General features: G+C 35.4%; 1 protein-coding gene across 4 annotated transcripts in view; it reads left to right on the forward strand.

Annotated features, from left to right (window-relative positions):
* Positions 1-13,722: 13,722 nt before the first annotated feature.
* LOC138693847 (zinc finger protein 664-like) overlaps positions 13,723-27,089 on the forward strand; it is a 62,640-nt gene continuing 49,273 nt past the window's right edge. For 3 of the 4 annotated variants that reach the window (XM_069817671.1, XM_069817670.1, XM_069817672.1), the window contains exon 1: positions 13,726-14,052. The gene's annotated coding sequence lies outside the window, so the exon portion shown is untranslated. Of the gene's footprint in view, positions 14,053-27,089 lie in introns of all 4 variants that reach the window. The other variant, XM_069817673.1, reaches the window with a different exon arrangement.

Below are 27,089 nucleotides of genomic sequence, written 5' to 3' on the forward strand. Positions count from 1 at the left end.
TGCTATCTACAGATAGGCTAATTGAACTCATCAGAATACTGCTGAAGTACGTTGTTATTGGATTAATGGATTATTTATTTTTGTTACAATTGACATCTGCTTTATGTATTTATTTATTTACTTTTATCCCGTAATAAAAACATAAATGCTTTTATAATTATTTTAAGTGGCACAGTCATTGTATATAAGTGCCTACACGGAAGTCTGAAACTCAAATAAAAAAACTTTGAATTCCGTAATAAATTACATACATCAATACGCCTACTCTGAATTTTGATATCCACTTACTTTTGTACAAATTAATATCGAAAAAGTACACGTGACAACCAAACCAAAGCACTATTATGCCAAGTTGTCAATACCGTTTTCAAACATCGTGCTCTATTTCGCATCCGCTTTGACCTCCGCTCAGCGTTGCCAAACGTAAGAAAGCTCCGGCTGTAACTCTGTGTAAGTCAGGGGCGTATTTTGCGGGATACCGGGGCTACCGGCGGTAGCCCAAGGAAATTGCAAAAGAAAAAGTTTATAATATAACATAATGTAATAATTTTGTATTATTAGTTTTACCATAGTAATTAAAATTAAAGTAATTGTTAGATATATTTTGTGTAATAATAGGGTCAGCGGTAGCCCAAACCCTTTAACCAGTATACGCCCCTGGTGTAAGTACGTATTACCACTGTCTACTACACAACTCATATGCCTACATGTGACAGTAGCGCTCCAGCGGCAGGCAAGTTAAATGATAACACAGAAGATAAACAATACCGTATTTCACGCAGTAATGGGGATGCCAAGTAACGTAGATGTAACATTCCACAGAAGTTGCGTGCTGCCAGCACCTACACTTTTCAAAATGCAGTGAACACAATGTGCTATTATTGTTAACGTACACATAAAATTAATCGAAACTTTTGTTCATTAAATCTAATCTTCTAAAACTTATCAGTATTTTCTACTCCTGAGAGAAAAAAATTAATGCAAGACGTAAGGTGGGCAAGTAGGCCTAAAGGCAAATAACTTGTATTACTTTAAAAATAATATTACATCGATTGTACGTCATTTTCCACATGTATTTAAACTATTCTTTCTGACATACGAACAGGTAACTGATAACCAATAAGTGTTTTATAGAGCATAATTACCACAGTCTGGTATATACACTCACGAAGCTTGAGTTGCGAGGGTACTAGGAACAATAGACTGTGTCGGTACTATTTCGCATTGTGTGTAATGAGGCGATAGTAGCGATCCTAGTGGTTAGCAACTATCTATGGATGCATATTTACTACGTGTTGAGCTTCATGACTATGATAATACTAACGTGTTGGTTATGATTACGTTATAACTTTATGACCTGTCCTGGTATTAGGAATTCTGAATAACTACAGACTCGGAGAGATTTTAGTTTTTTGTTACTACAGTTTACAGCACTGCACACCTTTATTTTATTCAGAGACGTTATTAACAACTCACGCCCTTTTCACAAGAACATGCTGGCATTAGCGATATTGGTCTATGCTAGCAATCCTATGATCTATTGTTAAAATTTATTGGTTAATTGAAATTAAAATTTCTTCATGAAACCTGTGTACTCATTTGTTCGCACATACGTCATATTAGCAGTAAGTGCAGGTAAATATCGTATAAGTAGGATAAGTTGAAAGCAGGCCTACGCGTGGAAACTGGAAATGTGTTGCAAACTGCGGTAAACTCACCATAAGAGAACCAAAATACCTCTATTATGACATAAAATAATAAAAAATGCCGGTGCTTAAGGAAATAAAAAAGTGAACTTCGAAATATATTCAGTGCATCTCGTATGCGTTAAATATAGTTTTTTGTTATCACGTTTAAATCAGCTGTCGACGTCACCCCAATTTATGGTATGGAAAATAATTATTTTCTAGGAAATAGTGTGGAGTGCGCCACTCGGTAAGATCTGCAACGAAGCAATATTGCTGCAACCGGCTAAGACTAAAATGACGTCCTTGTTTTTGAGGCTACTAATATTGATTTTTTCACAGAAAATACGTACAGAGTTCAAATATATATTCAGAAATAAACTGAATTTGCCATCGAAAAATTATATATCTCAAACTACGATTCACTTGCAAGTAAGAAGCAGAAGGATTTAAGTTTATTCTCATTGTCTCGAACTTATAACTTTGTTTCTGATGAATTGGGTGAAAAAGTCTTTAGGGTTCTAAAATAGAATTAATAAGAACCATATACAGTTACTGTATGGGATAAAAGTATCAAGTATAATTTCTTTGCTCTGTTATGTATATTCTACAATATTTAACTTGCCTGCCATTGGAGCGCTACTGTCGCATCAGCAGTCACGAGTTGGCAAAAAAAAGTGTCCAAATTGCGCGACCACATGTGTTAGACTGGCATTGCTGTGGATTAATGACTGCACTGAATCGTGCCTTGCGCAGTCTCTCTCGGTTTATGGAGTGCAATTCCATTTCTCTCAGGAAACGTCATACAACGTCCCTACTGTAAATATGTAAGTTGTATTTACCTATTCAATTTCACATCACATTCAAAACTAAAACTAAAATTTAATTTCGCTACAGATTTATTAAGGCTGCTTACTTCACCACATTATAGTGGAACACGTTTGAGGGCCTAAATTATGTAAAACATTTTAGGCGGTCCGTCAAAATGAAATATGAAACTCAGGGTGTCTGTGACACTCAAAAAGGCTGGAGCCTCTGGTCTAGTAACAGAGATGAGATGGAGACAGGAATTCATAAGTCGAATGTGTGAGCTCATACCTTAATTTTGGTGGGGGGGAGGAGGGGGCGGGGACGGCCGCTGCCCCTGTTGTTCGGGGTCTCCCCCCCCTAGCGCAGGGGTGTTGGGCACTTCGGCCGGCGGCAGCTCCTCGCACTCTGTGTAGTCAGTCACCTCCATTACCTCCTCTGATGGTGACCTGAGGTTTTCCTCCTCCCTGGGGTGCATGAACTTTCTGCTTCTCTTGAGGAGAACTTCGGTGAGTGACGCCGTCGGCTCTGCTCCCTCCAGGTCGCCGCTGTAGGTCTTGTAGCGGTAGGCGGCGTAGGCCAGGCCCGCCAAGCCCGCCACCCCAAACACCCGCATGCCGTTGGAGAGGAGCCTTCCTGGCCTCACAGACTCCCTCACCCTGGGGTGGTCGCTAATTCGATTCAATAACCCTCGCACTCTAGCAAACATTTTCTTGCTCCTAGTTCAGAATTCACGTAACACAGCAACGCATTGCTATTGTTGGCATGTCTTTTCTCTCTCTCCCTAGACATTTCGGTTGTCGTTTCCCTGGATACCATTCATGTAATGTAAACCCTTCCTCCTTTTATAACATCCATACTAGTGTTGATGCAGTCCTATGGTCGGCCTGGTATAGCGCTGGCCTTCTCTGCTCGAGGTTGCGGGTTCAATCCCGACCCAGGTCGAATGGCATTTAAGTGTGTTTAAATGCGACAGGCTCCTGTCAGTAGATTTACTGGCATGTAAAAGAACTCCTCCGGCACAACGGCAACGCTGATGTAACCTTTGCAGTTGCGAGTGTCGTTAAATAAACCATAATATTTTTATGGGCCTATGTTTTGCCTGTGCTGCAGGCATCACAGAACTTGAATGTTATGAATCCATTAATATATTGTAACGTGTGACGGCTTGGATCCCACAGCAGGCCGCACATTAATGAGCAGTTTGTTACTCCGCGAAGCTGACTTGTTCAATTCTGTGGATATCGATTTATTTTTTTTTATTTACTCATCCACTACTTTATTTATTAATAAGTCATTCATTCAATCATTTCTTTTCTCATTTATATACACATTCATTTATATACGTATCCATATATATATGAATGTATTCATTTGCTCATTTATGTATTTAGACATTTAAATATTTATTAAGAAATTTACATATTTACTTACAAATTTAAATAATATTTCCTCATTCATTTATATATTTAATCATATTTTTATATTTACTCCTACATTTCGCCTATATACTCGAATTTATTCATCCATTTATGTATTTATTCATCCACTTATATATTTATCCATCTACTTATATATTTATTCATCCACTTTTATACATATTCATCCACTTATAGGTCTATTTTATTTCATCAAATTATAAATTTATTCTTCCATATATACATTTATATACTTATTTATTCATTCATTATTACATTTTTCATTCATTTTCACATTCATACCTTCATTTTTAAATTATTCATTCATGTAGACATTTATTCATTTATGTATATAATGTATTTATTCACTCGGGGTTTTTCCGGGGGTTTTCCCTGAACCAACTCAAGCAGAATTGCTGGGTAACTTTTGGCGTTGGACTTCGGATTCATTTCGCCATCATTAATCCACATACAGTATAACAACAACTATAATAATAATAATAATAATAATAATAATAATAATAATAATAATAATAATAATAATAATCATCATCATCATCATCATCGATACCACAGCCCGGGTTAAGTTCACGGTGCGGCGCGCTGTACTTGTACAAGAGCGCGGCATTTCTGCTACCCAACCAATCACAGAATAGGAGTGGTAAGCACAATAACACTCAGGCTGCAGTGTAAGCCTTCGGGTCCCTCCCCCGTACAAGAGGAAAAAAGAAGAATCGTTTAGAATTTCCAGTGAATTTAAATTAAATAGCTTACACATTCATTGTTACTCCGATATGAAAACAATGCAATTTTTTTACGTCTGTAAATTGAATTTCAACAAAACAAAAGTTGCTGAAACTAGACCTCCTCAGTTTCACGTACTTTTTCAAGTAATAATGAATTGAAAGCAGGAGTCGTTACACACTGCCTGTTCACAAAGTTCTCTGCCCTTTATAGGGGACTACATCTGGATTTCACAGTTTTCATTCGTGAGGAGAATTGTCCACAGATGCGGCACACGGCGTGATTCACGAGGACTTGCCGCCACTTACAGAGCCTATTTCCGAAGACATTCTGAGCAAAAAATAGCATATAAACATTTGCCCTAATCGCAATACTTTCAAAATTACACGTATTTGAAGTTCTTTGTAAAATACCTTTTTTCTTTAGTTTTAAGGTTAACAGAATATTACAAATAGAGAATGAACTAGTCAGAAATATCATTATTTAATTGGCTAGTGTTCTGAAGCAAAAATGTGTTCTCAGTTGCTTTGCACAAATTTTGTTTTTCAATTTTTAACTAAAAATGACATTATTCTTACGCACTTATCACAAAAACTGTTACAAATCATACGACTTTAGGAACTTAATTCTTTACAGTTTAATTATGGATCCTAATCTACAATCTTGAAGAATTTACTAGAGTGGCGTGATTTGTAACAATTCTTGTGAGAAATGCGTAAAAAAGTGTAATTTTATAGTTAAAAATCGAACAAAAAATTTGTACGATGCAACTATGGAATTCACAATACACTTTTAGCTTCAGAATATTAGCTACCGGTAATTAAAGAAATGATACTCCTGAATAGTTCATTGTTTATCTGTAATATTACTTTACCCTTAAAACTCAAGAATAAGAATAATGGGATTTTGCAAACAACTTCAAACTAGTGTAACTCTGAAAATATTGAGATTAGGACAAATGTTTATATGACAATAAATCTTGTCATAAATTGTTATTTAGTAAACTGTCCGAAGACAGGTTTGAACCTCATAAGTGACACCAATGAGGCATCACCATGAAGCAACTAAGCCAGGAGATAACTGGATACGGTTGCCATCTCATTTCCCCCTCCATTGCATTCATCGATGACTAGTAACATATTTCACTAATCAGATGTGTACAAACAATTGTTCTTCCTCTGACATATAAGGGATGTATTGCTGTTTATATATATATATATATATATATATATATATATATATATATATATATATACGTATCAGCCAGAACCTCAATCAGAAATTCCTCACTATATTCTCATCACTTACCAGTTTATGAAATGAAAGTCGTAAGTCGTCTAACCTTTGATGGCTGTGTTAGTACAGACTCCAAAACAACGCCATTGTCAAGTACGTTTTGCCGTGAGAGTACTGATTAAGAAATAAGCGCTGGCAATATCATATTTTGAGAACTTTACTAATCTGATCTAAATTGCCACCTCACAACACTATAACCTCGACATAGGCTGATGAAAGCCTTTCATTTTAAAATAATTATTATTGTTGGCTGAGGAAAACATTATAACAATTATGTTATATGATTTGTAATTTCTCTTCTCCGTTATCTGTGAACTCCTCACTTTATTTATCATAACTCATTCACAGACACAGCCAAATCGGCACTCGTACTGAAACTGTGTTACTGAAACAAAAGCTGCTGCAGGTATTGTATAGCCCTGTCGCGTTCCCCTCCAAGGCGATTCACTCCCTCCAGGTAGGGGAATAGAGAGTACACATCGCACAGAGACAGTTGCACAATGTGCGCGACTGCACAATGTGCAGGGTTTTGACATGCCTGGCCTAGGGATTTAGTGATATGGTTTCATTATTTCCTTATTTATTCTGACCCTATTTGGATTATTATTTGGTTAATTTAATTCTGTTTTATTATCTAAATTTATTACTCTTTCGTCTTCACTTTCATTCGTTAAATTGAGGTCAGAGTTTAGATTATATTGGCAGCCCCATTTGAACTTGTATGTATCTAAATGTGTGAGAGTTGGTTTGGTAATTTATATTGGATATGTTATTCGAATTGTAATTTCAAATTATTCTTATAACTTGAAAACTTTTAGGTCTAACGAGATCTTGAAATAGACGTCATCTTCCTATTCTCAAATTTCAATTATTAACCATATTTTCACATTCACTAAACTAGAATAAAAATTAATACTTAACGTTGCCTCTCTTTATGAACTCGCTAGCTTGGTTTGACAAGGTTCTAACTTCAAGAACCATTATGCTGAGAAAATTGAGTTTAAAGTTTCATTATACTATAACTTTTTTATTTATGAATATTTTTCTAAATAATTTTATATACCTTCTTAGATATCAATGGAAAGTAGTTTTAATGAGTTCTCTTAAAAAAAAAATTCTTTTTAAATCGTAGAATCTGAGGTAGCGAAAATGCAGTTAGAACCTTGCCACTTGAAATTTGACGCCTCAGGAAAGTTACAAAGGTGTAAGTGCACATAGAACCTTGTCAAACTAACTTTTTTAATCACTATTCAAAAAATGTGTTAGTTACAACTCCAGATTATAGGGACAAAAAAATTTAAATACCGTAAATCTATGTTGAAAAAAGAACATTATGGTATCAACTATAAAATAATATTGGATTGTGACACTATTTCAAACAAAAATGTATTTAATCTATACTAAGTGGGTCGCTGAGTACTAACTTGTCTTGCAGAGCCATGAAAGGGATAGCGGCTTTGATGTCCTTTTTCAAATGTGAGAGTTCAATTTTATTATTATTTTGAACTTTTGGTTTGATATTCAAAATACGTATTGATGCTGTGGAACCGGGTTCGACACTCATCTGTGTTCATTAAAATTGATATTAGAGTCATTCCATCTCAAATCAACAAATTTCGCCGAAAACCTGTGGCGGTCAAATTCCAAATTTGAGTGAAACTTAGTCTGAACAATTATTGATGTATCATAAGAAGGGCTACACAGTATTTTTTTCTATGAAACGGTAGTTTTCGAGAAATGTTCAATTGAGTATGCGGGGGTGTACATACCTTTGGCGCTCTGTTTGGAAGGAAAAAAATTAATTACAGATAGGCTACTGCAGAGAAATTCATGAAACTTCTTCCAGTTATAGTGGTGTTGTATTGCCTCATTCTGACATGTGAGACATCTTGATCTACTGTTTGACCTTGGCTGAAATTAAAATAAAATGTATTTTTTCAAGTATATTTTCTTAAATTTATTGTGTGAAAGGGCACATGGAAAACATTATGAAATTTTTACAGAAGATTATTCATTATCTGTACTTTCAGTACAAATAAAACTGTCTTGTATTTTCCATTCTTGGAAGAGATACAACATTTTTATCATTGACATGAATCACTGACAATGAATTTTACTGACTCTGATCCATGATATTTTTATTGCATATTTGGGCTTATTTCCTTAGTATACTTCATGCCTATTTTATTCCAGGTATATCAACGAATTTACATGGCAATGAAACTCTCGAAACTCGCAAATGTCCGTCATCTAATGGTACATATGAGTAGTTTTTTCTTATACCAGAAATTCGTACAGAATTATTAAATAGTTCCATAATTTCCTCTTCCGTGAGACAAATATCTTCTTTATTGACATAAAAATATTTCACTCCAGCAATATGTTCATTTGCAAATTTCAATAGATTTCTGACTGTCAAAATTTGGTCCATATATGAACGCTGAAAGCTGGCTTTTGTTGCGAGTCTTTTCGTTGTCGCACCAATAGCATCACAAGGGCTTTCCCATGGCTTGTGGCAAAAAATTACATTTTGCATCTCTTCCAAAATCATTTTCATGATGAAATAAATTAACAAAATTCTTCCTGTTTTTATACTGAGATGCGGCTCCGTCACTGAAGAAATGTTTTTACATTTCTTCACATTCTCGTCTAATGTTTTGAAGTGTTGAAATTTTCTGAAAACGGAAAAACAGTCGTTTACTATACATAGGCTTGGGAACAGTTGATCTTTCATCTTGGTGCATAGAAATAACTACCAGGCGAAGAGTCACCTGGTCATTTGTCCAGTGGTAGCCTTGAACCACATCTTGATCTATGAATGTATAATTTTTCGAAAAAATAATCAACTAGTACTACACATTCGTGTATCTTTAGTGTTTCCTTGCACTGCTTCAAATATTGGGCCTGATTATGAGCAATGAAGCTATGAGGACGATAAATTAGCCATATCTTATCAATGAGCTTTTCGACGAATTCTTCGAATGGTGTAACAAGTGTTTTCAATGTAGATCGGTCTACTGTCACCTACTGCTAATATTCACCGCCCTGCATGCTTTTCTCACTTTCCAGTGAGAATTCATGTGCTTTTCCAGGACCAGGACATTTTTCACACCGAGGTAAGGGTTCATTTTGTGTAGAACAAGCCATAATTTGAAGAAGACTTTTTTCATCCATTCCATGAACTATCAGTATATATTTTAAACTTTGCACCATGAGTCTTACATTTTGGTGTATTGCACACACGCATACTGTATGTGTTCCTTTTGCACCTGCCAGTATGCAGTGTTTTGGATGCAACTCTGCAAATTTTGAAAACCCAATAGAAACTAAGGGGTTTTTCTCGCATAATAATGTGTACAATTCTTTCAAGTTACACAATATTAAACCCTTTTGCATCTAGTGTCGTACAATAGAATCTGCTGTAGTCTGTTTTACAGACACAAAGTCCTTTTTCCCAGGACATACGCGACTGTAACCATCATCTTCATAAAATTCAACTACTGCTGTCTTAACATTCTCAGGCATAGGATGGCCAGTATTCTTTGTGATGTCAAAGAACAAACCACGTGATTTCGCCTTTCTTACAATACACTCTGCTACTTCAGATTCTTCAGCTACTTTCTTTAATGACCAGCTTCGTGGCACAACTGAAACTAGTTGTATTTTCTCTTGAACTGTCAATGCCGTTTATAAGGAACTTATAAGACAGTCAAGAAGGTCCTTATAGTCCCTACCAAGTGCAACCAAATCTTTTTCTGAATTTTTTTTAACTCGAATCCAATGTAACCTGAAGGGTTTTTACCTTAGATAGCTGATGAAGCTTGTGCTAACTCTCTCTTCCAAAGAGCAAGTTTCTGTTCATTGTTGAACCTCCTCTGCTTAAAGGGTGATATTCCTACTTGAGAAAATGATAAATTTATTGACTCTCGCTCTTTTTCTGGCGGTACTGAGAATGGCTGATCGTCCATTAATTCATAAGAATCATCACTATTGTTTTGTAATCTTGTATATTATTATTATTATTATTATTATTATTATTATTATTATTATTATTATTGTCAGTTATCAATATCATCATTGCTATCCCTGTTTTCTTTCTTTTTGTTGTATTAGCTCGATGAGAGCACTATAATGTACTTTTGACTCTGTTGACCCTCTATAGGGCTTTAACTTAATTTGTATCATTTTCATCAGTGTTTGTATTTATTTTTTGTATTTATATGTGCTATCTGGTAGGATGGAAGAGAAGGCCTTATGGCCTTAATCCTGTCAGATTAAATATATTATTATTATTATTATTATTATTATTATTATTATTATTATTATTATAATAGCAATTTGTACATACACACTGGCCAGGTGAGAGAGAATTTTTTCTTTCTGTCGGCGAGGTTTTCTGTTACCTGACGTAAACTCTTCTTAATAACCGTCTTATATCTTCTATATGGCTCACAACATTTTTGTCCAAAGAGATGTGTATATTTGTTACTGCAGTATATCCTCAGATGATGATAAATAGTCTCTAGCCCTTCGTTTTTCTCAGTCTGCATCACATTAATTGTCTATCTTGATCAGGCAAGGTTTTCACGTCCAACAAGGCAATAGATTGGGTCTATGTTAGTTTGTGACAACTATTCCCTGTCAATATTGTCGTACAGAACAAGAATCCATTTTCTTGGACACTATCTATTCTACTTCTACCGTCACCCGTGAAATACACTGAAATAAAAATGTCTTAACGTCAAGCTACTGTAAAGTATGCACAACTCTACAAATAACGGCGCACAGTTTTAATTCACTGACCTATAACCTAACAGTTCTTCAAATGATAGATTTACTGATGATACCGCTTAATACCGACACATGTTTGATGTATTACGTCCGAAAGTGAACGTTACTGTACACAACAGGTATGGCAGATACTGCAGTTCGGTTATTCTGAGACTGGCAGTGGAGTGTCGTCACCTCCAAGACGTGCTTAGTTATGCTCCGAACTCCGAGCAGGTTTGAACATGCATGTACGTACTTACGTGCCCAGACGGAAGGGAGCCGAAATACAAGTTCAAAATTTGACCATGTATACAGAATGCTTGAATGTTTTTACTATTAAAATTTCGTTATTATTTCACCTTGCCTTTATCTTCAATACAGCATGAAAATATTCACCCAATTTTTATATATTTTATTTTATTTCCATTATAATATAAACTTAGTTTGTACTACTTTGTCACTAAATGGTACAAAATGTTCTCTAATATATTGTCACTAACTTTGACAGAGAAATTTCCATTCATTTCTAAGTTATGGATTTTTTTCCGAATAGGCGCACACCAATATCGAGGGTTGAAGTACTGTACAAACACGTGCATATAACAGAAATGAGTAGGACTTTGCACAAAATACTTCGCCTGTACTCATAGTCAATATTAATGAATAACTGGAACAATTTTGACCAATATCCAAAAAAGTTGCGCCACAGCCAATTTGTCGATTTGACATGGAATGACTCATTAGCAACTTCTTTTGTTCATCTGTCTCATGGGTTAATTTGTATTTGATTTCATGGTAAGGCTTATGTGTTTTTGAACTTCACAGTATCTAGTTGGGAGAATAGAACAGTCTTGTAGGCCCTAATTTAATAGCTTCACAGTTACTGAAAAATCCTTGATATCTTCTGCTATAATTTGTATTACCTGATAAGAGTTACGACGGTTCACCTGCGTTAACAGTCTTATTAGATCTATTGGAGAGTAGCAAACTGCAGAAAATAATAGGTTCTATGAAACTGTACTTATTCTTTGTGAGTATTTTTTGGCTACGTTTATGTTTGCATTTTTTCTGACATTTTTGGTATATTTACAGTTTCTTATGAAACAGATTTTCCTGTCCTCTACGATTCACACAGTCTACACCTTACCTTCCTGATGTGCTTTCTTCCGCATATTACATTTCCACGATACTAGTTTGGCCATAACATTCCGTACATTCTTCTTCTTTGGCGTATTTTGAAGTGGTTCACGATTTGTATTAGTTTCAATTCCAACCGTACTCCTTCTTTCTACTTCATTTTCATCAACATCCGTTTTAAAACTGTTTGTTGTAATGCTACTTTTATATTCTGCTGTTGCTGTCGCACAATAAATATTCACGTTCGACGGTTGAGGAATAGATCTTCACATAATGTAGGAAATTTTAGCTGTTCTACGTCATGATGTCTTTTTTACTTTCTTCCTCTAATGTTTAAAACAACATTATAAGTTACTTACTTTATAGGCCCACAGACTTTCTGAGTTTTATGTTCCTGTTAGTCAAGAAGTAACACATTTATAACAGTAACAGAAAATAGTAATAAAAATAATTTATTGAGCTCACTGTGTATACAAAATTTTAAATAACACAATTATAATATTACGTGATATGGCAAAAAGGGCTCATAATTAAGGTTACTCTAAAAGAAAACTAATTCCGGAATGTGGTATGTGACAACAATGTCTAATGGATAACTATGACACTCATACAAATTTAATTCTTGCGAATATTGTTAACTGGTTCGACTTTTTGGACACACTGTAGTTACAGAAATAATTCAATTTATTACTTAGCAGTATTTTCATCACTACTGGTTAGTCTCGGTAGAAGTAGGAGGGACGAAATCATCTGAATCACTGTTCGAGAAAATATCTTGCTCGGATTTATTTTCACTCATGACTGTATTATAAGATTCAATCTAACAGATCATAAATAGAGTCACTTCAGGAAAAATTATTTATACGAGTATCCAACAATGAGTAGATAACAAAGAACGTTTCAGTAACAGGAATGCGCTTTTAAACCGCCAACACAGCAGAACAAAAGCATGAGCTATGGTTTTGTAGTTACAACCTTGTCAAATTAAAAAAATAACCAATTTCATTGCAGATAGAACTATGGCACAGTACTAATTTCTTTGTTTGTCAACAGATAACGATAAAAGTCAGTTTCCTATAAAGATCTGATTGAATGAAAGGTTATGAGTACACAATCTCAATTTCACCGATTTTGTCAGTTAGAACCTTGTCAAACCAAGCTCGCGAACTCTGTTGTTGCTGTCTGAATTTTAATCTCAGTTTGTGTTATTTGACGATCCTGTCAGACCTCCAGTAAAAATTTCTTAATTCTTGTTCGCTGCCAGTTAGCCAAATGTTTCTCTTGCACCTGAAGCAACTTGTTACAAACTGCATCCCTGCAAACTTACTGCCAAAAATTAAGCTTATTGTTTGAGGATAATGTAAAATAATGCGGCGAATTTTTTTTTTTCAGATAAGTTAAGGTAAGTTAATTATAACTTCATTGTTTGATTGTTAATGTCCGCAGTAAGCCGCTGCAGTTACATGGGTGTGCCTGGCAGGCAGGCGAATTATTCCTGTGATAAGTAGGCACAAGTGATTGGCTAGACAACTCACTGTGATACATTTTAAGTTTCCGGTAAGATAATTTTGCCAGTCAGTCAGAAGTCGGGTTGTTTATTTGCCAACCTGTACCAGACAGGTACCAGCTGGTAGTTACCACTCTACTACTTTATTCACTCTGATATCCGTACAGATGGAAAAACAACATTGACGTTATTGTGGTCAAATGATAGGCAATTCACATAAAATTTCCCTTGTTACTATTTTCAGTTTAATGTATTTTGAAACATCCTGTGAATTCGTATGTGTATTGGTAAACTGACATCAACGCCATCTGTACACAGAGACTTTCTAGCTTACAGTATTTCATCTGTCGCACAACTTCAGTGCTTGCCTACGTTCGATTGAAGTATCTGCCGTAATATAAGCCTTATTTTCGTATATTATGCTAGGCCTACTGAGTTTATTTCAAGATTAGGAAGAGTTTTAAATTTCTTTAAGAAGTTACGCTGAAGCGCTGAAATCAAGACGATCTCTCTTCAAGATCGAGTTCCCCAGTATTATTGTGTAGTGCGTGGTTTTCCTTGACAGTGTTCGTTCGTTGGAATCTGTTTGTGTGCACGTAAATAGTTTCTGTGGACTGAGTTTAATTAAAGTTCGGTGTAAACCTGAAGATAAAGGAACAGATTACGAAGGGAACGGTGCAACATAACGGTGAGTTACATACTGATGATTTACAGCAGAAGCAGTTCAGATACTTAAAACAAGTTATGCATATAAAGAAGTTTTGTTTTTTATCACGTTTAACCTCCAAATTACAAAAATATATATTTTTTATTGTAGTATGTTTGTCATTATAATACTTCAAGCTACTGGCTGTGTATTATGTTCCTTTATGTTATTTTAAGGAAAGTGTCATACTCAGACCTCGGTCTATTTTTTATTTACGACAGGGGCAAAAATACTTACGCATTATGTAAGAAATATTTACTATATGTGTGCGATTCATGCGTTACAAATAACTGATTTAGTTCATATTTCTAACGTGAATTCGGACTACTCCAGAGAATTCTTCCTTAGAATTTATGTCAAAGTAAATGTTGAGTGTTTGTTTTATATTTTTTAGTATAAGGTAGGGTTCTTGGTCCGGTATTACTCTTATTGTAGAACTGCATCGTTGTGATATTGCAGCCATTCTTAAAGACTACTTTAACACTGCTTTAATCACGCGTTCCCTTCCCTACTGATGTGGATCTGTGTTTTCGATAACCGCTTCGGTTTGTTTTCTCAAGTTTTCCCGAACTGTAAGCAGAATGTCAGATAATCACATGGCGAATCTTCAAAATAAACGTGAAACGCACATTATACTTCACTTAGTATATACAAGGCATACAAAAGGCCTAACCTAACCCAACCTAACCTGTCACAGATTCATATACACAAGGCATAAGAAGAGCATAAACAAAGCTAATGTAACCTAACCTATCACAGATTCCTGCACCGAAAAACTTACAAATATTCAAGTTGCAAGTTTGAGTGTTGCGTGCTATAGAAAAGCCTTCTTCGTGTCCACGGTGACGTCCGCTAGCTTTGTCGAAATTGCGGCCATGACTTATTAAGCAAAACGCACTAGCTTTGCGCAATACGTAATCGCATTGTGGAATATGCTTTTATACATTTACAGCTGTGGAAAGGCAGTCCAGTATGTGCGAATATTTATTTTATTACCGCGTAACAATCCCACTGCTGGTCTGTTCTTCATTTAATTATAAGGAAGGACAGAATTTGGTCGGAAAGGTGGACACAGGTCCCACAGTGCCTTTCACAGTTTGTTGGAGTGATCACGTGACATTTCCCGTGTGACGCGTTGGTGATTACAAGTATTCCTACTTATTGCAATTCCACTTTTATTATTATTTTTGAATGAATTCTCTCTTTTAAGAATTAAATTGCCGAGTCTTTCATTTATGTTTTCAGTAAACTGTTTAAACGATATAAACATAAAAATGAACACGAATGAAAGGTAATTTTAAAGATATGATGGAAACACCTTGCGTACACGAATCTGTAACAGGTTAGGTTTGTTTAGTTTAGGCTAATGTTATGCCTTGCACATATCAATTGCAATTCCACAAAAAATACCTTATAAATTCAAGAATATTTATTTCCGAAACCACCGGAAGTACTTCAGTCTTAGTTTCACCACAATTTAGTATATACAGTTGCGAAGCTCAATACTTACTAAATATGCAAATATAGACAGTTGAAATATGCATCCATAGATAGTTGCTAGCCACCAGGATCGCTACTATCGCCTCGTCACAGACTCTTTCCCTAGCAGACGATAAAATGTATTGTACTTTTGATATCATGTTGTTTTGAAAAATTAACACCTTCCTTCCACTATTGAAATACGAAATACATGAGGTTTATATATTATTTTCATGAAGTATATATTATATTTTATAAACTCACCTTCCTGGATCTTTCGGAAGAAGGATAACTCTGACCTCTTTTTCTTACAATATTTATAGTACCACAAACGTCTCCTTGTCCCATATTATTATTCAAATTATTGTATTTTAGCCATTTACAGATATTACAACCGATAATGAACATTTCACAGTTTACACAACTTTTCACAACAATGCGAAATACGGCACAGTCAATGCCTTTTCGATCTAGACAAGGCCATAATATATGTTCGGCTTTCTATTTTACTGTATGGAGCTCAGTGAATTATTATATTATGACTTCATTGCGTATCATAGCTAAGTTTTATTTAGTGTAATGTGTCCATAAGTTCCCTTTACTTCTTGTTGCATAATATGTTGCAGAAATAATTACATAACTGTGTTATTTTAATGTGGAGAGAATTTTACATGTTAACATAATCTTTTCGCATCAACATTTTAAGTTTAGAATGGAAGCTATTTTGAAGTTTAATAAAAAAGAATTTATTTTGTGATTTTAATATAGCACATCTACCTTCCTTGATAAAGACAGAAAATGTATCATACTACCCTTATGAAATTAGTGTACGTACGATTGTTACTTCGTCTCTTAGGTAGTAGATAAATACAGTAATCCAATACTCAATTGTAGTATTAAAATACAGACAAATTGAATGTGCGGAGTATTATACATGACATTATGCTTAATTATAATGTATAATTGCGAATTTAGGAATATAAGCTATAGTAAACATAACCTATAATATTTCCATATGAATGGCAGAGCATTGGAGACCACTAAAATTAGACAGAAAGGGGCAACTGGGACAGTAAACATAACCTATAATTTCAATATATCTAAATATTCGTGTGGTGCAACTGAAAATTATTGCATCGTGCATAAATGAATGTACAATAATTTCGCAATATTTAATCGAAATAAAGGCAGGTAGGTCTATTACACATACGAACAACGTAATTTTCACACCAAAAATAATATTACACCTTAACTCGCAAGGAATTATGTCTGAAGTGTCTCCTAATCATTGTTTTAAAGCCACCGGCGTGGTTCAGTCGGTTAAGGCGCTTGCCTGCCGGTCTGAAGTTACGTTCGGGCGCGGGTTCGATCCCCGCTTGGGCTGATTACCTGGTTGGGTTTTTTCCGAGGTTTTCCCCAACCGTAATGTGAATGCAAGGTAATCTATGGCGAATCCTCGGCCTCATCTCGCCAAATATCATCTCGCTATCACCAATCTCATCGACGCTAAATAACCTAGTAGTTGATACAGCGTCGTTAAATAACCAACTAAAATAAAAAAAATCATTGTTTTAAATTATATTAATTGAATTACACTACATTTTAGAGAAATATATGTTACTTTTGATGCATTCCAATTAATTTATATGGTTGAAACGCCGCCCTTCGTGACCGGGTTAAGTGAGTCACATGGTCTGCCTTACGGCTTGTATTAGATCACGATGGCAGTGACACAGTCTATTGTTCCTAGTACACACAGCGCTCCAAGCGGCTAGCAAGTATCGCAAGAAATGCAAAAAATCACCCCAAGCTTCTCGACTGTATATAGTAGACTGTGGTTTCACCAATCATACCATTCGATCATACATTTAAAATTGCCGAATACAATTTTAACCTACTGTACTTCAGTGGATAATTATTACAAAACGAACACAGAAAAATTAATAACATAGAGCGCGTTAACATTGATTCAACTTGTCATGAGAAACTTTCCATACCGCTTGCAGCAATGCATCAATGCCGATGGAGGTCATTTGCGTAATGTTATATTCAAGACATACAATGGCAATTCATGTAGCTACATCTGACTGCCATAAATACAATTTCGTAGTTATGCATATGTTTTGATAATTGTATTTTTATTTTGTAGCCTAATATTTCCTAAGGCCGCCTTGTATTTAAAATAATAATAATAATAATAATAATAATAATAATAATAATAATAAAAATAATAAAAATAATAAAAAATAATAATAATAATAATAATAATAATAATAATAATAATAATAATCTATACTAACAATAAATCTGTAGCCGAAATTTTTCTGGTAATTTTCGATTTTTCAAAAATAATTGGTGTCAACATCATCCTGAAACCGGATAATCGCTTTTTTTTTTAATATTTGTTTGTATGTCTGGATGTTTGTTACCTTTTCACGCGATAATGGCTGAACCGATTTATATTAAAATTAGAATATAAATTAAGTTCGTTGTAACTTAGGTTATAGGCTATATAGCATTCAACATACTTCATTTAAAAGGGAGGTTATAAGGGGGCCTTAATTGAATAAATCGAAATATCTCGCTTATTATTGATTTTTATGAAAAATATTACATAACAAAAGTTTCTTAAAAAAACGATTTGCCATAAGTTTTATTCTATGCAAAATATTGATAGGACTAATATTACTATGATGTACTGAAGTACATAATATTTCTGTGCAGGAATTCTGCATTACCATATGGCGAGATATATCCGTTTTGAAATAACAATGCTTTTTATATCATGGCCAGGTCAGATTAAAATACGGGTAATAAAGATGAAACAAATGAGTCTGCATTTATTTAAGGCGGCCTTGGAATTCTTGGACAACAATCGAATTATTATACGGATGATATGATATGTGTTTATAATATACTATAGTCCCGTCGCTCTAATTTCCGGCAGCCAATCACGTTGCAGGTCGGCTACATTTAAACGTGTGCGCCTTCTGATTCGCTGATGAAGTTGTTAAGCATTTCCTAAGGCTGGATAAATACTTAATATAATCGCCCGCCATTTTGGCTCTTTCGTTGGCGTCCGCAGAAAGCACACGAGAACGTTATTTGCCGCTCAATTGTTTGCTGAATTACAGTGCGTTTGATTTATTATCATAGGAGCTACGACATGATGATGTTTAACTGTGTGGCAAATAGATCCCTCGTCTGGTAGCTCGGCAACGAAAGAACAAAAATGGCGAACATTACTACCTACCTAGACTTTATAGAGCCTTCACTTCCTAAGACGTAAGCAAAGAGGAGGAGTCACGCCGGGAATAACAGCGTCGCGACTATAAATGTTATTATATTATAAAGAGAGAGAAATTGTGTGTTTGTATGAGGCAATCTCAGGAAACTATTTAATAGATTTAAATAATTCTTTCATCATTGGAAAGTGTAGTTCCTTTAGATGGACGTAGGCTTTATGTCATTACAGAAGCTCATGTGTGAATCGATGACTGGGCACAAATGCATATAAGGTAGGACTAAACAGAACCTTAGGCACAGCAAATTTTGTATAGTGTCGAAATTAATAATTCATGAAGAGGTCCACTGTATTTCTGAAGACGACTCTCACAGAAGAGCGGATATAATAGCAATAAACAGGCAACAACAAAAGGCTATTATCATAGATCCAACTATACGCATGGAGAGAGATCTAAACCAAGCTCATCAGGTTGATCAGGAAAAGAGGGCCGTTTATGAACCTTGTATTCCCTACCTTAGTGCCAAGTATAACATCCCTCTCTTCAATTGGTCAGTGACAGGTTTATTTTTTGGTGCTCGGAGTTCTTTACCAAAATTTACATATCATTTTTTAAAACGATTATAAATATCATCTTTTGAAATTCAAAAAATCATCTCGCAAATTCTCAAAGATTCCCTGCAGATTATACAATTTCATTTATACCACTCAGAAGGCCATAATTAAGGATATGCTCATTTTAAATAAAATCTTTTTTTTATCAGTATAATTTAGTCATCTTCTAAGATTTTATTTTGCAATTGATAATCAATGGTGCTTAATTGTTACACTTTATTTTTATAACACTATTCATATTTAATTAATTGTATTTGTTTGCTATTCATTTCCGGATCCTCGTGGTCATCCTTGATTAAGGCCAGATGAGTTTCTCTCTCTCTCTTCTCTCTCTCTCTCTCTCTCTCTCTCTCTCTCTCTCTCTCTCTCTACTGCAGTTAAAGTTAATGCTATTTGGAGGTACCGTACTGAAATTTGATGCCTGATTTGCGTTGCGTTTTTTATGAAAGAATGAAAGCCAGGGATGGAATAATTTTACAAATAAACACGTGGCACATATTAAGTATTAATTATTCAATAACATAACGTACATATTGCTTAATTACGTATTTGGGTGAGCTATGGCAATGTATACTTAATAGGTAACTGTTCTATGTAGTGCACAATACTCCATTTTGACTAATCAACAAACCAACATCTTTAGCATGACTTGTGGTTTGTAGGCCATCTCAAACCTCGAACTCCACCCCTCTGAGCGCGAGATCTTATATACTCGGTCAGTTACGGGCGAATGTTACAATAAAAACAATTAACAACATAGGTGCCTCAGTCATAACATCATACCAGATGAAACTATGAAGTAATTACATAATTGAAATACGGCTATTTGGTCTAGGGAGCATCCGTTTCCGTTGCAAGAGTAATTCGCTTAACATGTTTGTAAATTATTTTTGAATACGTTGCGCTGCTGGAAAAGTTTTTCTTCCTTAGATTCAAGAGTCCTCGCAACCAATTAGAAACTTAGGTAGGTGCTTACAGCAGAACATCTGTTATCAACACACGTTTTAAATAATACAGGGCAGTACAACACCTTATTTCAAATGGTATCGTTCGGTGACAAAACTTCTTCCAACAACCCTCAGTTCTTACAAATATACTCTATTTCAGATGCTGTTAGGTCTAACATAATACCAAGCTTAAAAGTAGAATTAATCGAACAACTCCAGAACCCATTGCATGGTAATAACAGTTACATTCATAGTTCTAAATACAACTTTGAAAGTAATTTAGGAGCAAATTATTTGTTAACTAACAATAACAAAGCTGTATTTGGGAGTATAACACATTTAAGTCAATGATATTTATTTATAACAAGTGCAGCGAAGCGCGCGGGCACGGTTAATAATAATAATAATAATAATAATAATAATAATAATAATAATATCATCGTTGTCCTTATTATCTATGCCATTTCAGTAACTTTGGTGTCGATGATAATGAAAATGTCTTTAAAACCTTTGAATATCCTGCAGTTTTAAAAACTACGTTGTATTCTATATCATTGTACTAATCAAAGGAGCAAGAGGACGCGAGAAATTCGAAGCAGAGTAAGCTGCCTCATGCGTGAAGCAGTAAGCCTATACCAGTGCTGTTGTGCGGTCTCTCCCTCGTGTGTGCAGGGAAGCTCCACGTGCTGAAGTCAGCTTTGTCCGCATCGCTGTAGGCTAGATATTGTACAGTTGGTGTTATGATATTTCTAATTCGTCTGCAGTCATTGTTCCTCTTCTGATCCAGAAGACTACAGCCAGCAGTTTTTCGTACAAGTCTCATTTCTGCAGCGGTCAATCGTCGGACATCTTAGAGTCGAATAGTCCAGGCTTCACTGCCATAGCAGAGAACTGGTCTTGACAAAAAAAAAATTATATTTAAAGTCTTGTACAGGGATATTTTTTCTTAAATTTTTATTGTGCCTGAGTTTTTTTAATATGCTTCACTCCCACCCCTTCTACTAATGAAGTTCCAACTGTCCTCCACACAGAACCAAGGCCGCATTCAGTAAACAGTACTGAGTTAGTAAGTATAGTACGTTCCAGAAATATGTTCGCGTTTTTCAGTGACGAAAGAGCTTTTAATATTGAAACATATTTTCGCACAGGTACTGTCGTCCGTTTGACTACATCGCATCGCGATTTCCCTCACCCGCTTCTGCTCGCCCCTCTATAAAGGCTAGTGGCTGGGCTGTCTTAGCTCTTTTCTGAAAACATTAATTTCTTCTAGGAATTGGACGTCTACGTAATATTATACAACTGTTTAAAATAACTGAAATAAAAGGGCCTCGTTAAGTAATTAACTGTCACGTGATTTCCCTCCTTTCTACGATCCTGCGACATAACCATTTGGACGGACAGTAGATAGCATGTCTGAGTAATTTTATCTGTGCGGGTCGGACAGAAGTGAAGATTGAATTTTCAGTACGTAAGGTACTCTTTTATAGAGTAGGTACAGAATTATTTCAACATGAGTTACTAAGTATGAAGGACGAAACTGGCAATTGGAATTAGATGCAATGGTCTACAGTGCGATAATATGCACAAAAGAACTGAAGCCTGTATCGACATGAACGGCCACCATTTTCAAAAATGTGTTTAAATATTCGTATTATGATTATTTTTTAATTTAACTTTTCTATATTGTACGCTAATGTGCTGTAGACAGTATAATATACACTGTTTAATGAATACGTTCGCATGGATAGCTCAGTTCGTGAGTAAAAACACTTATTGTTAATACTGTACTGTATTTTGATTAAACAAAAACCTAATGAAAATTATCAAATTCAAAATTGCGATATTTCCTACTTTACGTAAATGCATGAATTACTTTTCTTCCCTCCTATACCTAGTAAATTTGTTTACATTTTACGTCAGTATCATCGAACTCCAGTCGTGGAAGGGGATAGCAAACGGTTTTTCCTGTTCTCAAGCGTTAATCTAAAGGTATAGTCAGGTTGATATTTAAAATGTTAGTAAAAATAAAATGATGTCCCTGTATGTCTTTGTACTTTTGAGACTGTAAAGACTTGGTTAATGATTCTCTAAGATTTATTATAATTTTGGATTTTATTAGAAATGTCACTCTTCATTGTACGTTAGGGTGTAACCTAAATATCTGAAGGAGTTGATCTGATCCAGTATGAAATTATCGATGTAAATCTTGAATAATTTCAAGGGAAAAATTGTTCTGGGGCCGAGTATCGAATCCTGGACCTTTGGTTAAACGTATCAACGCTCTATCAGGGAACTCTACCAGACACCGATCCAATTTTCCCCTCTATATCCACATACCTCAAAGTGGGCTGACAACCGTCAAGCAACCAACATTGAGTGCACACTAACTCTGACTTAATTGTGGATTTCTGCTAACGAACAGAGACGTGTATAATGCAAATTATATTATCAGATCAACTTTACAGGGAGTTATACCTGAAAGCTTGATTTGCATAATAAGTACACGTCACTGTTCGTTAACAGAAAGCCACAATTTAAGTCATACAGAGTTAATGTGCACTCAGTGTTGGTTGCTTGACGGTTGTCAGCTCACTTTCAGGTCTGTGGATATAGAGGGATCGTCCGTTTAACCAAAGGTCCCGGATTCGATACCCGGCTCCGGAACAATTTTTCCCTCGAAATTATTCAAATCAACTGTATAGGGAGTTATACCTGAAAGCTTAATTTGCGATGTAAATCTTACTTCTCACTGGTTGTCTACCCTTAAAAGCCATTATTTTTGTTGAACTTTCTAAATTGTAAGTTTTAGTTGTAAGATTTAGATGGTGGTTATAGTATCTTCGGTATCGCCAAAAGGAACTTGATCAGGCCCGGGCACTCACAACTCGATTGAGCCTGCAGATCCCCACTCCACCGACGAGCACAAGGGAAAGTAAGCATTGTACAGGGACATCATTTTATTTTACTTCAATTTTTATTGTACCTGAGTTTTTGAATGTACTTCACTCCCACCCCTTCTACTAATGAAGTTCAACCGTCCTCCATACAGATCCATAGTAGCCTTACGGTCACAGTAAACAGTACGTTCCAAAAATATGTTCACGTTTTCCAGTGACGAAAGAGCTTTTAATATTGAATCATTTTCGCATAGGTACTGTCGTCCATTTGCCTACGTCGTATCCCGGTTTCCCCCACCAGCTTTTATTCGCCAGCTAGTGGCTGGGCTGTCTTAGCTCTTTTCTGAGAACATTAATTTCTGTTACGAAGTGGACGTCTACGTAATATTATACAACTGTTTAAAATAACTTAAATAAAGGGGCCTCGTTAAGTAATTAATTGTCACGTGAATTCCTCCCTTTCTACGACCCTACGACATAACCACTTGGACGGATAGTAGATAGTATGTCTGAGTAATTTTATCTTTTCGGATTGGGCAGAAGTGAAGATTGAATTTACAGTACGTAAGATACTCTTTTATAGAGTAGGTACATAATTATTTCAACATGAGTTACTAGTACGAAGGAAAAAACTGGTAATTGGGATTAGGTACAATAATCTATAGTGCGATAATATGCACATTAGAACTGAAGCCTGTATCGAAATGAACGGCCACCATTTTAAAAAATGTGTTTAAATATCCATATTATAATTATTTTTCAATTTAACTTCATTCTCTATATTGTACGCTAATATGCTGTAGACCTATAATATACACTGCATAATGAATACGTCCACATGGACAGCTCAGTTCGTGAGTAAAAACACTCATTGTTAATGCTGTACTATATTTTGATTAAACAAAAACGTAATGAAAATAATGAAACGCAAAAGCGCAATATTTCCTAGTTTACGTAAATGGATTAACTACTTTTCTTCCCTCCTATACCTAGTAAAGTGATTTGTTTGTATATTACGCCAGTATCATCGAACTTTAGTCGTGGAACAGGGTAGCAAACGGCGTTGATCCAGAGGTATAGGCAAGTTAATATTAAAAATGTTAGTAAAAATAAAATGGTGTCCCTGTATAAGCATTTCACCAACTTTCGGCTTTTGCTGGTTGCCTGAAATCTTTCACTGGTGCACAGTGCCTGCTGTCCGTTGTTTATAAGGCAGTGTAATCGAAAAGCACATGGGGTGGACTGGGAGTTATGAGTTCCTTTTTACTTCTACTTTGTGCCCAGGGCTGATCTAGAATATTATTTCCTTGGAGTGTGATGGATCCTAATACTGTCAAACGCCAACGTCGAGTGATTGAACTGATACTGTATATAATAATAATAATAATAATAATAATAATAATAATAATAATAATAATAATAATAAAAATTGTAAGAAAAAATAACAAAATTCGATTTCGGTACCCTACTTTGTTTTTATTAGAGTTAGTGATGAAAACCCTTTCTCACACAGATACGTGGAAGCAAACTGAATTACAATCTCTAAAGCACCATTGTACAGTTCACTATATTCTCTTTTCACTTGTGATGAGGTCCAGAAATTGACCATACCTTCATTTGGAATTTAATTTTAAGTCCGGGCTCATTCGAGAGTTCAATTAACTGTTCTCTTTCACTCAATGAAAGTTTTTTAGTTTCAATATCGCAATGAAAGTGATCAAGAACCTATGAAAATTCGTCATATTTACTTGGAAAATAAGTTTCAAATTGTGACCTCAGAGTTGTATTATTGGTGTACGTGACCATTTCAATGTGCAGACGGGTGTCGGCAGAACTATTAAGAAAGCCATCAATACATGAAAAGGTTCGGTCCTCTGTTACGAATTTGGGTGGTCCCTGGCTAGGTTGCAGGGGCGGCGCCAGATGGCGAGACACACCATGTTCATAATGCTTTAAATCCCTCTTTTGTTGTTTAGAGTAGAGTGGGAAGTCGGTAGACGGATAGGGTAATAAATTTCATAAAATGTCAGTACTATACTGTTTTCGCTGTAAGAAAAATCCTAATGTAAACATAAGCACGTTGCTGTCATACCCGTGATTGGCTCCCAGTCGAAACACTTACATGACGCAGGAAAATATAGTTCGTATTTGGAAACCATAATCTTGTATTATTTGGAAATAAAAAATTGAATTCTAGTTGTTAAATATGATGAAACATTTAACTTCAGTCATGTGTAAAACGCTGTGTAAAAGAAAAGCTACTTTTATATTTTGTTATGTACTATGAACGCGGATGAATACCAACAGTAATGCCGAGGTAGTCTGTTCTTGTAACAAGCTGGCGTCACTTGAGCTCGTAGATGCAGACGTAAGCACGTAGTACCGAAGTATGGCTTCTGTATCCTCAACTGTCCATTGTGAAACATAAGACTTGAAAATAATTTAATTGTAGTAATTATAAAGTAAATGTTTCCTCAGCAAACGAATGCGTAGTAGTGAGGTTAGGCCTACTTGATGAGTAACGGGAAATGTTTAACATGAAACAGAATGTACAGCAGTAGGCGGGAACACGTACTGAGAATCTATGGCGCCAAACGGTGGCCAATGAAGCCTCACTTCAATCACGTGCTATTGTTTACATTAGGATTTTTCTTACAGCGAAAAGATTATAGGAGAAAAAGTGAAAGGTGATTGCCATGTGTCATTTCCAAACTCTGAGATTTTCAGCTATGGAGTGATACTCAGTTCGTTTGAATTTTATTGTTTCTTCTATCTTTTTTTGAGGACCACAAGGGCAGACCTAGAGGACCACAGGTGGTCCGCGGACCATAGTTTGAGAAACGCTGCAATATAGCATATCAAAATTTAAATGTATACAATAAATACTGTAACATCTTAAAAAGATTGGTTGGTAAAAATAACACTACTCAAGAAGGTTTGTATAACATGGACAAGAATAATTATTTTTACGTAATTTGTATGTCCTGATTACGAATATGGCATTGAAAAAGTGTCTACACGTCACATTTTTTTCAGAAACGTACATTTTTAGTTAGTGAATCGTATAATAATGTGTTAAAATCTAGCCACTTTGAAAGAGGTTCTTTTCTTTAACATAGATCTTTTACACAATTATATATTATTTCCGTTCTTTTAAGGTACCATCTGAAACATACTTTCACTTTTGTGGGTTGAATGAGTGTTACCCTTAGCGATGGTTTATTGTTTTATTACCCTTATTATGCAGCTGCACATCTGGCTATAACTGACTAAGGGAAAGGAGGAAATACGGTCGCTGTTGTATCGTTAGACAAGAAATGAACAATTCAGCGATTAGTTCTGATTGTGGAAGTGTTGTGAGCGGTACTAGTTATTCTGTAATATTATTAAATGGATCGCGGTCGTCGTTCATGTAAAAATTTTCCAAATAGTTTGTGCATTGTTTATGGGGAATTAACTTTGAAATCACAACATCGATCAATTACAGACCATGTAAAAGAGACATTACTTTTATTTTGGCTGTAAAGTGGATGAACAAGACAAAAATTAGGCACCACACGTGTGTTGTGTAGCGTGTTACGTGAAGTTAACAGAGTGGCTGCAGAGGGAAAATAACATGTCTTTTGCTATTCCAATGATTTGGCGACAGCCTACCAGTCTTATGGAAGATTGTTACTTCTGTATTACCAAAACAGAGGGATTTTCAAAGAAAACTAAATATAGAATTGTGTATCCTAATCTCCCACCAGCCATAAGACCCGTGCCACATTCTCCTGAACTTTGTCCCTATCCCTCCACCCAGTGGGCAAGATTATGTCATTTCAGAGGAACAGGAAC

The sequence above is a fragment of the Periplaneta americana genome, unplaced genomic scaffold (genome assembly GCF_040183065.1).
Source record: "Periplaneta americana isolate PAMFEO1 unplaced genomic scaffold, P.americana_PAMFEO1_priV1 scaffold_23, whole genome shotgun sequence".
Taxonomy (NCBI): Eukaryota; Metazoa; Arthropoda; class Insecta; order Blattodea; family Blattidae; genus Periplaneta; species Periplaneta americana.